This window comes from Lontra canadensis, unplaced genomic scaffold, assembly GCF_010015895.1.
Source record: "Lontra canadensis isolate GAN:19392208 unplaced genomic scaffold, GSC_riverotter_1.0 scaffold6, whole genome shotgun sequence".
Lineage (NCBI taxonomy): Eukaryota > Metazoa > Chordata > Mammalia > Carnivora > Mustelidae > Lontra > Lontra canadensis.
The window spans coordinates 10,889,549-10,905,281 of NW_022631000.1; the positions used below are offsets into that span (position 1 = coordinate 10,889,549).

Consider the following 15,733-nt stretch of genomic DNA (forward strand, 5'->3'; position numbering starts at 1 on the left):
TCCCAGTGAAACTGATTTTGAACATCTGACTTTCAGGACTGTAATGTAATAAATTTGTGTTATTTTAAGGTTTGGGGTAATTTTTTAAAGCAGTGTTAAAAAAAATGAAACAATGCACCATCTCTGTATATGAATGTACTGTAGACTGTAATATGGTTACTAAGATTTGTGGTTTTATAATTGCAGCTCTTGCATCACTTAGCTGCATCCAGCCATTTCATTCTAAGAAAGTGCCTTTCTTCTTTCCTTCTTCAGCTTTTTTTTTTTTTAAGATTTATTTATTTTAGAGAGAGAGAGAGAGCACTTGGGAGCAAGGGGAGGGGCAGCAGGAGAGCCAGAGAATCATTTTTTTAATTAAATTTTAAAAATTTTTAATAAACATATTATGTATTTTTATCCCGGGGTACAGGTCTGTGAATTGCCAGGTTTACACACTTCATAGCACTCACCATAGCACATACCCTCCCCAATGTCCATAACCCCACCCCCCTCTCCCGGACCCCCTCCCCCCATCAACCCTCAGTTTGTTTTGAGAGATTAAGAGTCACTTATGGTTTGTCTCCCTCCTGATCCCATCTTGTTTCATTGATTCTTTTCCTACACCCCAAACCCCCCACGTTGCATCTCCACTTCCTCATATCAGGGAGATCATATGATAGTTGTCTTTCTCCTATTGACTTATTTCGCTAAGCATAATACCCTCTAGTTCCATCCATGTCATCACAAATGGCAAGATTTCATTTCTTTTGATGGCTGGATAGTATTCCGTTGTGTATATATACCACATCTTCTTTATCCATTCATCTGTTGATGGACATCTAGGTTCTTTCCATAGTTTGGCTATTGTGGACATTGCTGCTATAAACATTTGGGTGTGTGCCCCTTCAGATTACTACGTTTGTATCTTTAGGGTAAATACCCAGTAGTGCAATTGCTGGGTCATAGAGTAGCTCTATTTTCAACTTTTTGAGGAACCTCCATGCTGTTTTCCAGAGTGGTTGCACCAGCTTGCATTCCTACCAACAGTGTAGGAGGGTTCCCCTTTCTCCACATCCTCGCCAGCATCTGTCATTTCCTGACTTGTTAATTTTAGCCATTCTGACTAGTGTGACGTGGTATCTCATTGTGGTTTTTATTTGTATTTCTCTGATGCCGAGTGATATGGAACACTTTTTCATGTGTCTGTTGGCCATCTGGATGTCTTCTTTGCAGAAATGTCTGTTCATGTCCTCTGCCCATTTCTCGATTGGATTATTTGTTCTTTGGGTGTTGAGTTCGCTAAGCTCTTTATAGATTTTGGATACTAGCCCTTTATCTGGTATGTCATTTGAAAATATCTTCTCCCATTCTGTCAGTTGTCATTTGGTTTTGTTAACTGTTTCCTTTGCTGTGCAAAAGCTTTTGATCTTGATGAAATTCCAATAGTTCATTTTTGCCCTTGCTTCCCTTGCCTTTGGCGATGTGCCCAGGAAGAAGTTGCTGCAGCTGAGGTCGAAGAGGTTGCTGCCTGTGTTCTCCTCAAGGATTTTGATGGATTCCTTTCTCACATTGAGGTCTTTCATCCATTTTGAGTCTATTTTCATGTGTGGTGTAAGGAAATGGTCCAATTTCATTTTTCTGCATGTGGCTGTCCAATTTTCCCAACACCATTTGTTGAAGAGGCTGTCTTTTTTCCATTGGACATTCTTTCCTGCTTTGTCGAAGATTAGTTGACCATAGAGTTGAGGGTCTATTTCTGGGCTCTCTGTTCTGTTCCATTGATCTATGTGTCTGTTTTTGTGCCAGTACCATGCTGTCTTGATGATGACAGCTTTGTAATAGAGCTTGAAGTCCAGAATTGTGAAGCCACCAACTTTGGCTTTCTTTTTCAATATTCCTTTGGCTATTCGAGGTCTTTTCTGGTTCCATATAAATTTTAGGATTATTTGTTCCATTTCTTTGAAAAAAATGGATGGTACTTTGATAGGAATTGCATTAAATGTGTAGATTGCTTTAGGTAGCATAGACATTTTCACAATATTTATTCTTCCAAGCCAGGAGCATGGAACATTTTTCCATTTCTTTGCGTCTTCCTCAATTTCTTTCATGAGTCCTTTAGAGTTTTCTGAGTATAGATTCTTTGCCTCTTTGGTTAGGTTTATTCCTAGGTATCTTATGGTTTTGGGTGCAACTGTAAATGGGATTGACTCCTTAATTTCTCTTTCTTCAGCCTTGTTGTTGGTGTAGAGAAATGCAACTGATTTCTGTGCATTGATTTTATATCCTGACACTTTACTGAATTCCTGTACAAGTTCTAGCAGTTTTGTAATGGGGCCTTTTGGGTTTTCCACATATAGTATCATATCATCTGCAAAAAGTGAGAGTTTGACTTCTTCTTTGCCGATTTGGATGCCTTTAATTTCTTTTTGTTGTCTGATTGCTGAGGCTAGGACTTCTAGTACTATGTTGAATAGCAGTGGTGATAACGGACATCCCTGCCGTGTTCCTGACCTTAGCGGAAAAGCTCTCAGTTTTTCTCCATTGAGAATGATATTTGCGGTGGGTTTTTCATAGATGGCTTTGATGATATTGAGGTATGTGCCCTCTCTCCCTACACTTTGAAGAGTTTTGATCAGGAAGGGATGCTCTACTTTGTCAAATGCTTTTTCGGCATCTATGGAGAGTATCATATGGTTCTTGATCTTTCATTAATGTGTTGTATCACATTTGATTGATTTGCGGATGTTGAACCAACCTTGCAGCCCTGGAATAAATCCCACTTGGTCGTGGTGAATAATCCTTTTAATGTACTGTTGGATCCTATTGGCTAGTATTTTGGTGAGAATGTTTGCATTTGTGTTCATCAAGGATATTGGTCTGTAGTTCTCTTTTTTGATGGGATCCTTGTCTGGTTTTGGGATCAAGGTGATGCTGGCCTCATAAAATGAGTTTGGAAGTTTTCCTTCCATTCCTATATTTTGGAACAGTTTCAGGAGAATAGGTATTATTTATTCTTTAAATGTTTGGTAGAATTCCCCTGGGAAGCCATCTGGCCCTGGGTTTTTGTCTGTTTGGTGATTTTTGATGACTTTTTCAATCTCCTTACTGGTTATGGGTCTGTTCAGGTTTTCTCTTTCTTCCTGGTTCAGTTGTGGTAGTTTATATGTCTCTAGGAATGCATCCATTTCTTCCAGATTGTCTAATTTGTTGCCATAGAGTTGTTCATAATATGTTCTTATAATTGTTTGTATTTCTTTAGTGTTGGTTGTGATCTCTCCTCTTTCATTAATGATTTTATTTATTTGGGTCCTTTGTTTTTTCTTTTTGATACATCTGTCCAGGGGTTTATCAATCTTTTTAATTCTTTCAAAGAACAAGCTCCTAGTTTCATTGATTTGTTCTATTGTGGTTTTTGTTTCTTTTTTTTTTTTTTTCCTATTTCATGATTTCTTCTCTGATCTTTATGATTTCTCTTCTGCTGTGTTTAGGCTTTCTTTGTTGTTCTTCCTCTAGCTCCTTTAGGTGTAGGTTTAGGTTGTATATTTGAGAACTTTCTTGTTTCTTTAGAAAGGCTCGTACCGCTATATATTTTCCTTGCAGGACTGCCTTTGCTGTGTCCCACAGATTTTGAACCATTGTGTTTTCATTATCATTTGTTTCCATGAATTTTTTAATTCTTCCTTTATTTCTTGGTTGACCCATTCATTCTTTAGAAGGATGCTGTTTAGTCGCCATGTATTTGGGTTCTTTCCAAATTTCCTCTTGTGATTGAGTTCTAGCTTCAGAGCATTGTGGTCTGAAAATATGCAGGGAATGATCCCAATCTTTTGATACCAGTTGAGACCTGATTTAGGACCAAGGATGTGATCTATTCTGGAGAATGTTCCATGTGCACTAGAGAAGAATGTGTATTCTGTTGCTTTGGGATGAAATGTTCTGAATATATCTGTGATGCCCATCTGGTCCAGTGTGTCATTTAAGGCTTTTATGTCCTTGTTCTTTTGCTTGGATGATCTGTCCATTTCAGTGAGGGGAGTGTTAAAGTCCCCTACTATTAGTGTATTATTGTTGATGTATTTCTTTGATTTTGTTATTAATTGGTTTATATAGTTGGCTGCTCCCATGTTAGGGGCATAGATAATTAAAATTGTTAGATCTTCTTGTTGGACAGACCCTTTGTGTATCATATAGTGTCCTTCCTCATCTCTTATTATAGTCTTTGGCTTAAAGTCTAATTGATCTGATATAAGGATTGCCACCCCAGCCTTCTTCTGATGTCCATTAGCATGGTAAATTGTTTTCCGCCCTCTCACTTTAAATCTGGAGGTATCTTCGGGTCTGAAATGAGTTTCTTGTAGACAGCATATTGATGGGTTTTGTTTTTTTATCCATTCTGATACCCCCTGTCATTTGATTGGGGTATTTAGCCTGTTAACATTCAGGGTAACTATTGAGAGATATGAGTTTAGTGCTATTATATTGCCTATAAGGTGACTGTCACTGTATATTGTCTCTGTTCCTTTCTGATCTACTACTTTTAGGGTCTCTCTTTGCTTAGAGGACCCCTTTCAATATTTCCTGTAGAGCTGGCTTGGTGTTTGCAAATTCTTTCAGTTTTTGTTTGTCCTGGAAGCTTTTAATCTCTCCTTCTATTTTCAATGATAGCCTAGGTGGATATAGTATTCTTGGCTGCATGTTTTTCTCGTTTAGTGTTCTGAATATATCATGCCAGCTCTTTCTGGCCTGCCAGGTCTCTGTGGATAAGTCTGCTGCCAGTCTAATATTTTTACCATTGTATGTTACAGACTTCTTTTCCCGGGCTGCTTTCAGGATTTTCTCTTTGTCACTGAGACTTGTAAATTTTACTATTAGGTGATGGGGTGTGGACCTATTCTTATTGATTTTAGGGGGTTCTCTGCACTTCCTGGATTTTGATGCTTGTTCCCTTTGACATATTAGGAAAATTCTCTACAATAATTCTCTCCAATATTCCTTCTGCTCCCCTCTCTCTTTCTTTCTTCTTCTGGAATCCCAATTATTCTAATGTTGTTTCATCTTAGGGTGTCATCACTTATCTCTTGAATTCTCCCCTTATGGTCCAGTATTTGTTTGTTTCTCTTTTGCTCAGCTTCTTTTTTCTCTGTCATTTGGTCTTCTATATCACTAATTCTTTCTTCTGCCTCATTTATCCTAGCAGTAAGAGCCTCCATTTTTGACTGCACCTTATTAATAGCTTTTTTTATTTCAACTTGGTTAGATTTTAGTTCTTTTATTTCTCCAGAAAGAGAGCCAGAGAATTTTAAGCAGACACTCCGATGAGACAGAAGCCACACAGGAGGCTTGTCCCATGACCCTGAGATCGTGACCTGATCCAAAATTAAGAGTCAGATGCTTAAGCTACTGAGCCACCCAGGTGTCCTGTCCTTCTTCAGCTGTTTTATACATACATTTGTACATGAATCCCAGTTCTTCTCCAACCTTATGAGCCTTCGAACACTTCTGCAGTCCTGGCAATTGTAATTCAGGATTCACTGGTCCTTGTCTCCGCTTTCCCAAGTTTCCATGTCTAAGCCATTCCTGGGAGTCTCCAGAGGTTGCTTTACATTTGCTCCCAAAACAGTCCACTTCTGCTGAGGGTTATGGTGCACTTGGGATACCATCGTACTCCAAAGGGTGTTTCCAGCAGACACATTTGGTATATACTGTGCTCTGCCCTAAGTGACACTGACCCCTCCTGGATGCAACCACAAAAACACTGAACCTTTTAGTGTCACAGTGTGTGGGTTAATTTTTAAGGAAAAAAAAAAATAGCTCTCTTCTTAGTACTCTTTGGTAAATAAGTCCCAAGGCAGTGTTCCCAATATCTGATAGAGTTAGTTAGTTAGTTTGTTTTTAAGATTTCATTTATTTATTAGAGAGATAGAAGGCACAGGTAGGCAGAGTGGCAGACAGAGGGAGAGGGAGAAGCCAGCTCCCCACTGAGCAGGGAGCCTGATACAGGACTCGATCCCAGGATCCTGGGATCATGACCTGAGCCAAAGACAGATGCTTAAATAACTGAGCCATCCAGGTGCCCCTCCGATAGAGTTGTTTTTTGTTTTTTTGTTTTTAAGATTTTATTTATTTATTTGACAGATCACAAGCAGGCAGAAAGGCAGGCAGAAACAGAGAGGGAAGCAAGCTCCCCACTGAGCAGAGAGCCTGATGTGGAGCTCGATCCCAGGACCCTGAGATCAGGACCTGAGCCAAAGGCAGAGGCTTTAACCCACTGAGCCACCCAGTAGCCCCAAAGGAGTTTCATACCCCTGGTTCCACTGGGACTCAAACCCAGGACTTTCTGCGTGTAAAGCAGACATGATAACCACTACACTGTGGAACCTGCCCTAGAGTTTTTAATGAAACAGTTGTTTCATGTTTTATTTAGGTCCCTGCCCCACCCCCCATTATCTATGGGGTCCAAAAATGAATTGAAGTTGAGGATGTCTGGGAGATAATATGAATGAAGATTCCATGTTACAGTCAAAATTGCACCTTTCCCTTTAGAACCATGGCATTTGTACTGCATCTAACTCCTTTGGCTTTGATCTTCTTCCTCTGGGGAGCTTTCTTCCAGAAGCTAGCTCACTCATTTTCCAAATGCATTTGTATTCAGTCTTTTTGCTCCATCTAGGAACTCATGGTGAGCTTTGAATGTAGCTTGAAGTCTCTCAGACCTCCTGAAAATCAACTTTTAGGGGGTGTTATCCATCCGTTCACCTGTTATGACCTAATGTCATTTGGACTCAGCATGGATTCCTCCTTACCTCCATTTTTGTGCTTGCTGAAGCCTTATATATTTTGAATAACCTGGGAGTGACTGTTTACTATATTTTCTCACAGTGTAAAAGCAGGACTAAAATGCCGGTATACCTGAAAAGATTGCCATATAAATAGTTATGTGTCTGAAAATATAATCTATTTTAAGTCCTCTGATCTGGGTTTTGTTGTCACAATATAAAGTATCCAATCCACCTGTGTATACAGGAGTTGTCATCACCTGCAAGATTTCTAAGAAAAGCTTATCCACCCTAAATAGAAGTGGATTTGAGGTTTGCTGTGATTAGGCTGAGCCTGAGTAAATAGCCAGAAATGTCAACTGTGGCCAGGGATGGTTGGTAAATAAGGAGTGTTCTCAGTGCTTTCAGTTCTTTAGAGCTGAATGAGCTTAACTTGAAATAACAATTTCAACTTTGAACTAATTTGAACTAATTACTATGTAAACTGATAATTTCAACTTCACATTATTGCTTGGGCCTGTTGTGAAAACTTAGGAATGAATAATGGTTACTCCACACTTCACTCAGAGAAATTGCTATCTTCTCAATAAGAACATTATGCTCTGGTAATAGTTCTGTCTCTGCAATGCTTATCTATTAATGGATAACAATTTACCTAAATATTACCAGCTTAAAACAACAAAAATATTTTCTCACACAGTTCCTGGGGTCAAGGATCTGGAAGCAGCTTAGCTGGATGGTGCCAACTCAGAATGTCTCATGAAGTGGTCAAACTATTGTTCAGGGCGCAGTTCATCCTAAGTCTTGACTGGGGGTAGAAGGTCTTTCTCCAAACTCTTACACGGCTGTGGGCAGAAAGCTTTATTTTCTTGCCATTGAGCCTTTCTTTTGGGGTGATCATGACTTGGAAGCTGGCTTCTAGCAGATTGAATGAGCATGGTGGGGAGTTGGGGAAGACAGAGAGAACTGACTTTTCTGACCTACATTTCTGTGTCACGTACCTTCACTTCTATGTGTTATATTCATTCAAAGCAAATTGCTAAGTCAAGTCCACACAACAGGAGGAATGTAAGGGTATGAATCCCAGGAGGTAGGATCACTGGGGGCCCATTATGGGGGAGCAGTTACCACAGTCACCAACTTGCTTACTGAATGTGAGCAAAACATTGTGCCTCCTGGAGCTTTTGTTTTTTCTTCTTACAAGTTCCAGGATTTTGATAGATAATCTCTACATCTATTTGGGCTCTCAGAGATGCTGATATGTTGGAAAATGATTACAGACCAAGGAACCTGGGCTGAAACATACTCAGCGAATGGAAAAATTTAGCTTTAGGGCCTTTACTCCATTCCCCAAAGTGCTAAATTTTGTTTTTGTTTTTGTTTTTTTGCCATCTGAAACATCTTCCAAAGATGCCTTCTAATGGTCAATAGTAATTGGAATTAAGTATCATAGATTACTTTACATATCATTATTCAAGGATCATTTTTTCAAATTTCCTCATCTTACTATGAAGGAAACGGAGATCCAAAATTGTTTCATATGCTATCACAAGGCACGAGGCTAATTATTGGCGCTTATCTTTGTACTATATTATATTCAATAAGACTATTTTTGCTAAGAAAATAAATAAATAGCATTATTGAGAATTACTATGTGCCTGTGGCTCTTCTAAGTGTTCTTTTAATCCTCCCAACAACCCTTAGGGAGTTGAAACCATAGTGATTTGCTTCTGTCACACATACATGCCATAGGCACAGCCAGATTTAACACCAGAGTGTCTGGTCCCAAGACTCAAGCTCTCAGCACCCACACTGTGTACAGAGAAGCTACAGAATTTGCACATGATCATAAAGCAAGTGAAGGGGAGGGCCAAGTTAGGAATGTAGTTTACTTACACTGTCACCCACCCAGGGAATTCACACCCCTCACAGAAGTGGCTATGGTTCTGGAATGATTCCACTCTTCTTTAAGTGTATTCAGACCCCAAGACCCCAGGAAAATAAAGGTAAAATGGGTGACCACATCAGATTATAGGATTTTGAGTACATCAGACATTCTTAAATGTTAGGAAGTTGATGTGAACTCCAGTTTCTTAATTACATGTAAAGCTTAGTAATTTTACATTCTGAAAGCACAGAGTTTCCCTGTTGCTATAGTATCTGTTAGATATGAAGATTTCATCTTTTGTCCAGCATGTTAAGTAGGAACAGGGCTTCAGTGTGGGATAAAATAGTGATGGTAGCCAGGTTTGGGTTGACAAACACTAGTCTCAGTAAACACCGATTATTTCTCTTGTTTTGTTTTCAGAGTGAATCACATGCTAGAGAATCCCCAGAATAGTTTACATCGAGGTGCACAGGATAACTAAAACTTCTCTAAAGGCTTTTTTCCCCTGTATTTATTGATTTGCAAATCTACTCAACAATTCAGAGAAAATTCTGAGCATATTTTCTGGCTGCTTCAGTGAAAACAACATAGAGCACATAGCCATGTGCTGATGCTTTGAAGAAATCATCATATAGACTAGAATGTTGACTCTCAATTTTCTTTATTTTTAATATGTTTAATACAAATTAAAACTGGGAGTACCACAATTTAGTATTAAGTATGGTTGGTCAGATAAAATACAGGACACCGAGTTAAAGTTACATTTGAGATAAAGAGCAAATATTTAGTTTAACATATTTGGAATATATTTATACTAAAAAATATCCACTCCTCATCTGAAATTCAAATTTAATTGAGCGTCTGTATTTTTACTTGCTGTATCTGGTAAACTTAATTTGGGGGCTTGAGAAAAGTTGAGAATGTTTTCTTCCCTACTGTTTTGGGGAATGATGATTTCATTTCCTTGGACTCCACTTTGAAATGTAACTAAGTAACAGCTGAGCCTTCATATCTTATGAAAAACAGTGGCTACTTTGAGTTAAGATAGCCTATGTTCCAACCTCACTCTGCTATTCACTATCTGTACAACCAAGACCAAGCACTTAAAATGTCTGTGTCTCTTTTTTTTTCTCTGGAATCATGGAGATGATAATACACACCTCAGAGCATTCTTCTCAGGATCAAATATGTCAAAATTCCTGAGGTTCTCTCATATAGTAGTCATGAAATATATTTTAATTATAGTGTCCATCTTTATTGTTCTGTAAAAATGTATGACCTGAATTTCTTTAAGTCTGCCTGCTTATGGGTACAAAGAGTATTACAATAATAATAATAATTTGAATTTCATCAATTTCTTCCCTAATTGTATAGTAGAACCAATCTTCTCTCTTGATTTTTGTCCATTTATTTTTGGAAGTCCCAAGGGGTATCTCACATATTCCTATAAGTTATTTTACTCATCCATCTGCAACCCACTTGTTTCAGATTTTATATTTTTTAGAGCAGTTTTAGGTCTACAAAAAAGTTGAGAGGAAGGTATAGAGATTTGCCACATTTCCCCTACTCCCACACCTGTTTAATTTTCCCAATTGTCAACACCACTCACCAGACAAACCTATATGGAAGCAATATAATCATCCAAAGTCCATAGTTTACCTTAGGGTACCCTGTTGGTGTCATACAGTGTCATTTCTTCTTAGCACTGAATAATATTCCATTGTCTAGATGAATCATTGATTTACTTGTCCATTCACCTACTGAAGGATGTCTTGGTTGCTTCCGATCTGTGTTTTATCTGTTGTACGTGAGGCATTTAAACAATGTCTATCATTGCTGACACCACAGCTTCTGACACCCTGGAGGCTATTGATTTTTTATTCAGGGTATTAATTCCATGTGATCCCAAAGCCTTGGGTACAAAAGTATACTACCTTTGCCCTAGTACTCAGAGCTAAGCCAAACCATGTTCTGAGGACTAGTGGAGACAATTCTCCTTTATCCCTTGGGATTTAGAGTATCCAATGTGCAAATGCTTTGGTTTCCATATTTCAGTTTTCTTTGTAAAATAGATCTTTGTGGAAGCCAGACTTACACTTATAAGCCTATCCTACTCTTTCCCCTTTCCTCTCTTCCTCCCTTTCCTTCCTTCCTTCCTCCCTTTCTTCCTTCCTTCCTCCCTCCCTCCTTTCCTCTTTTCCTCCTTTCCTCCTTCCTTCTTTTTATCATGTAACAACAGAGTTTAGGTCCTATTGAAGTTGCCCTGAAATTAAGAAGATTAATTTAGAGTAAAGAACCACATGGCAAACTGCTTTCCCCATCCAGAATACCCTACTCCTTTACCCATAACCATTTGACTCATTTGGTATTCAGTTGGAAGACTTTAATGTACTATTCAATGTAAATGTAGAATGGGAAATACTAAAAAGAAGTTTATTTAAAAACTCAGAGTCTTACAGTATTTGTCAAAGAGAAACAGAAAAAAAAAGAATGGTTTAAAGCTTTGGAAAATGACCTAGGGGAATATTGTACAATAGCAACATTTGCGTGTTTGCTTTTGATTTTTTTGGGGGGGATGAATATTAGAATCTGTATTTATGCTCTGTTTTGAGTAGACCCTTCGGGTATAAAGTAACAGGACTTACTGAAGTGATATGCTGAGAAAATGCCAGAACTAGGAATCACAAGAATGATTTCAGGCCAAAATCCAAAGTATATTAATGGCAAAACAAAAAACAAAAACCAAAAACCAAAAAAACCTATGTCCCAGCAAAACAGAAGATTCAGGATATCTGAATGGACCTATTTCCTGCCACTGTTACTTTGCACGTGTTAGTCTCATTTTGTAGACAGCACTTTTTCACTTATTCTAAAATTATTTTATTCTTTTGATGAACCATCTTCCTTCTGTCCAAATGTCCTTTCCCCTCCTCACACAAAGACAACCTTTTTACAACCTATGCACTCTGCAAACATTTCTTCGATTGCATATGCCACTTGCCATTTTAATGATTTCTTTGCATATTTCTCTCATCTCCTTGAAGGCAGGGACCATCTGCTATCCATTTCTATGTTCCCAGTGTCCCTTTAGCACAGAGCCTAGTGCATAGTATTCCCCAGTAAAAGTTTAGTGAATTGAACAAAGAAAGATCAGTTGCTATAACGTGAGAACTGTGTGTGTAGGTTATTTCATTCTATCATATATTATTCTCAACTCTTAAACATGATTAAAGCTTTAAGGAATTATAAAAAAGGCAAGAGAGATGTGAACTATTTGATATGCTAGGAATTGAAAGATATTAATCATCTGGTACCTAGGTGCTCATTCCCACATTAATATATGTCTTTTATTTCTTATCATGCTTAGAGTCCAGATGGATTTTTATTAGTTCTTCAAACAATGCAGCAGACTTACTTGTATTTAAATCACTATAATTGGTTTAATCTTAAAATAAAACAAGTGAAATTGTTAAACGGGCCTGCATATTTAGTTATGACATTTTAATGCCTAATAAATTTAAATGAGATAAAAGAGCAATTTACCTCCCTATGATCTGATGTGTAACTTTCTGAAAGCAGCGGCTGATGCTCTAGACTTTGCCTAGCCTTTTGGGCTTGAGCACGTTTACTTGATCTAGATGAGGTTTCGTTTATAGAAAACTTTGATGGATTTCATACCAAAAGCAAATACAGTTTTTTGTTTCTAGATTAGAACCCAGTTTGTCATGAATTCCTGTTGGTCTGAAATTTTCTATATTTTTGATGAGGATTCAGTCCAGTTTTCTGAGAATGGAACTTTATTGAAAAAACCTGGAAGAATGAGATAATATTAATAATGAACATTTGTTAAGCATCTACACACCAAACGCTGTGATAGCTGCTTCACATTTAATCCTCACAGCACTCTGAGATAGGTGTGATGGCTCTTTTCACTTTCTTGGCTAGCAGCTGTGAAAGGAGTTTGCATCCAGACTCTGGTTTCTTAAAAGCTATTTCAATTATCTGTGGAATGGGCACATATCATTGTTAAACGACTAAAGTTTGCTATCCAATAAGTTAAGGTTACCGCATGAAGAAGCCATGATTAATTAGATAAAAATACTGTTTTTGAACCCTGAGCAAATCCATTTCCATCAGGAGCACAGTACACGTGACTGTGCATGCCATGACCAGAAGGGGGCGTATGCTAAAGGCAGAGGAGCCTGTACATGCCTTTTTCCAGGAGAAAGTTAACTTGGACATGTGTTCCTTGATTTAGAGTGATGCCTAGGCTTGGAGTTTAACCTTGCTACCTATTTTCCAGTGTGTTACAAAGGTCTTCCATAGTTCTCTGCTCTTTATGTCTAATTGCATCACTGTTAGGCACATTCCACGAAAATAACATGGTTTTTGAAAGGCCGTTTCCAGGGTGGGTACTAAAAAACACCATAATCATCTAACACAACACAATTCAGTTACTTTTAAATGAGATTCTTTCTTTTTTATAGCTTTTTCCTAGAGTCTGCTGGCAAGTTCTGTAGAGCTAGAAGAAGATGGATAGATCAAGAGTTTTAGCTCACAGCAAAGGGGAATTTGATCACCAACATAAAATTGAATAAAGAATGCAATCTGGAATGAACTGGCTGAAAATATAGTTTTCATCTACTTAATATAATTATGCTAAATGCACTCATTTAATTTAATAACTACATTATTATAACTATGGATTAAAAACATATGCCACAATAAAAGTTTGGAAGAAAACAATATAGAAACATAGGAAATTGACTCATCATTTAATAAACTTCTAACAAGGAGAAGAATCCACTTAGGCACTGAAAAAATTCCAAGGATTTAATGTAATCTCTTCAGTTTTTTGTTTTTTGTTTTTTTCTTTCATCTGAAGTACTTATGCAGATCATTCCATAGGAGCCTACTAAGCTTTCATCTCTCCATGCATAGTTTTATAAACTGGGTAGGGAGAAGCAACTAAAAAATGATTATTATGAAAATGTAGATGTCTATGTATGTGTATGTATATTCAATGTTCTATCTGCAGAGTTTTAATATCTGTAATAGCCCTTGAATGTAGTGCTCTGCACTCCTATGTGAACATAATTTATTCATTCAGTGGATATTTATTAAAAGCTGAATGTATATCAGGCTTTATTTCAGGCACTTGTGATCCATTAATAAACACAATAGTCCCAGATTCCCTCACTGTGAAGCATACAGTCTAGTCTCCATAAAGAAGAGAGGCAGCAAACAACATGGTGAATAAGTAAATGACACAGTGTCTTAATAATACAGCTGACCCACAAAGAACATGGTTTTGAACTGCGTGGGTACACTCATACTTGTGTTGTTTTTTTTTTTTAATAAATACTGTGTAATACAGTAAATTTCTCTTCCTTATGAATTTTTTTTAAGGATTTAGTTATTTATTTTAGAGAGGAGGGAGGGGCAGCGGGAGAGGGAGAGAGAATCCTCAAGCAGACTCTGCACTGAGTGCCAGCCTGACCCGGGGCTCCATCCCAGGACCCTGAGATCATGATCTGAACCAAAATATGTTTTAATTGAATATTTCTGTTACCAGTGGGACTTCTGGTCAACAATAGGATATTAGTAGTTGAGTTTTGGGGGTTTAAAAATTATTTTTGACTGCATGGTGTGTCAGTGCCGATAACCCCCATGTTGTTCAAGGTTCAACTTATGTAAATATTATTGAAAAAAGTAGATCAGTTTAAAGAGGATTAGGACAGCTGGGGAAGACTGCAGGGAGGCCAGAGTGGTAACATTTGAACCAGGACTTGAAGGAACAGAGCATCTGCCTTGTAGTTCCCCACAATAGAGGGCCAGATGCTCCAGATGAGGGAACAGCCAAGTCAAAGGATACCATAGGCAGAACAAGAAGGAATTTGACATAATCTGATTCAATTTTTTTAAAAGATTCACTTTGATTTTAATGTTGCACATAGACTGTGTGTTTTGGGATGGCTGGAGTTTCTAGGTTTCCTAAAGAGAGGATAGTAGTTCCTATCAGAGAGATAATTGGATTCTGTGTTTATTTTGAAAGTTGAGCCAATTGGTTATACCGAGAGATTGGATACAGGGTGGAAGGAGAAGAGGAATCAGGGCTTCCTTCAGGGTTTGGCCTGAGCAGCTGGAAGGATGAAGCTCTCTTTAACTGCTGTAGGGAAGATGGTGGGAGTCAGAGTGAGAGTGGGGAGAGGATGAGAACTTCAGTTATAGGAGGATGAGTCTGGGATGTTTATTCAGCATCTGAGTGTCAGTTGGATTATCCTTGTCTCTTCCCATTAGGGATTCCCAGTTGGAATAATAACCCTTAGCACAAGACCACCCTGCCCCTCTCCCATCCATGACAGAACTTTCTGATCAAAAAGTCCTCCATTCATACTAGCTTGATGGAATTCAGATTCTTCCTTAAGACATAGATAAAGATAATTGATATTTCCTGACTGAACTTTGAGTGTAAGATTGACCGAAATGGTTTTCTTGCTAAGCTACACATAAGGACAACCAGATTCTTTAACCAAATTCTTGTCTCTTTATGATAGCCCAAAGGTTTCTTTTAAATAGATACTTTATCAGTATCTATCTGGAGTTAGGTTTGGCCCAAAACCCAGGTTATTCCATTGGATCTTAGCATTTCCCCAAAGAATAACTGTGGCTTTCTGCATTTTGCTAGGACAGGAAGGAGAAATGGAGCGTACTATAACTCTGTCTCAGGCCTGCCTGATAGCAGATTTTTGTTGAACTTCTTTGTAGCTGTCACCTTTTTCTCTTTGGCAATTTAATATTATTTTTCCTTTGTAGGGTAAAAGAAAGTACAACAGGCATTCTGGATTTGTCAGCGATGAAGGCATGTTTCATGTGAGAGATGATTACCCTACTGATTTCCTAATAAGAAAACACTTTGATTGTTGGAAGGAGGAGGACAGAGGTCTATTTTCTTTTGCCAATTAAATCTCTGCATCTTGCGGGTTCTTCCCATTTCTCCCACAGAGCAAACATATTCTCTCTGCCATCTACCAGATTTAACAAAAGATACGTGGGAGTTCACAGTAAATTTCTTGCTTGGTACCTAGAC

The 15,733-nt window shown here is 38.1% G+C and overlaps 1 non-coding gene across 1 annotated transcript; it reads right to left on the bottom strand.

Moving 5' to 3' along the window:
* Positions 1 to 6,285: 6,285 nt before the first annotated feature.
* Positions 6,286 to 6,358, bottom strand: TRNAV-UAC. The gene has a single exon. It is a non-coding gene; the product is annotated as a tRNA-Val (tRNA).
* Positions 6,359 to 15,733: the final 9,375 nt, after the last annotated feature.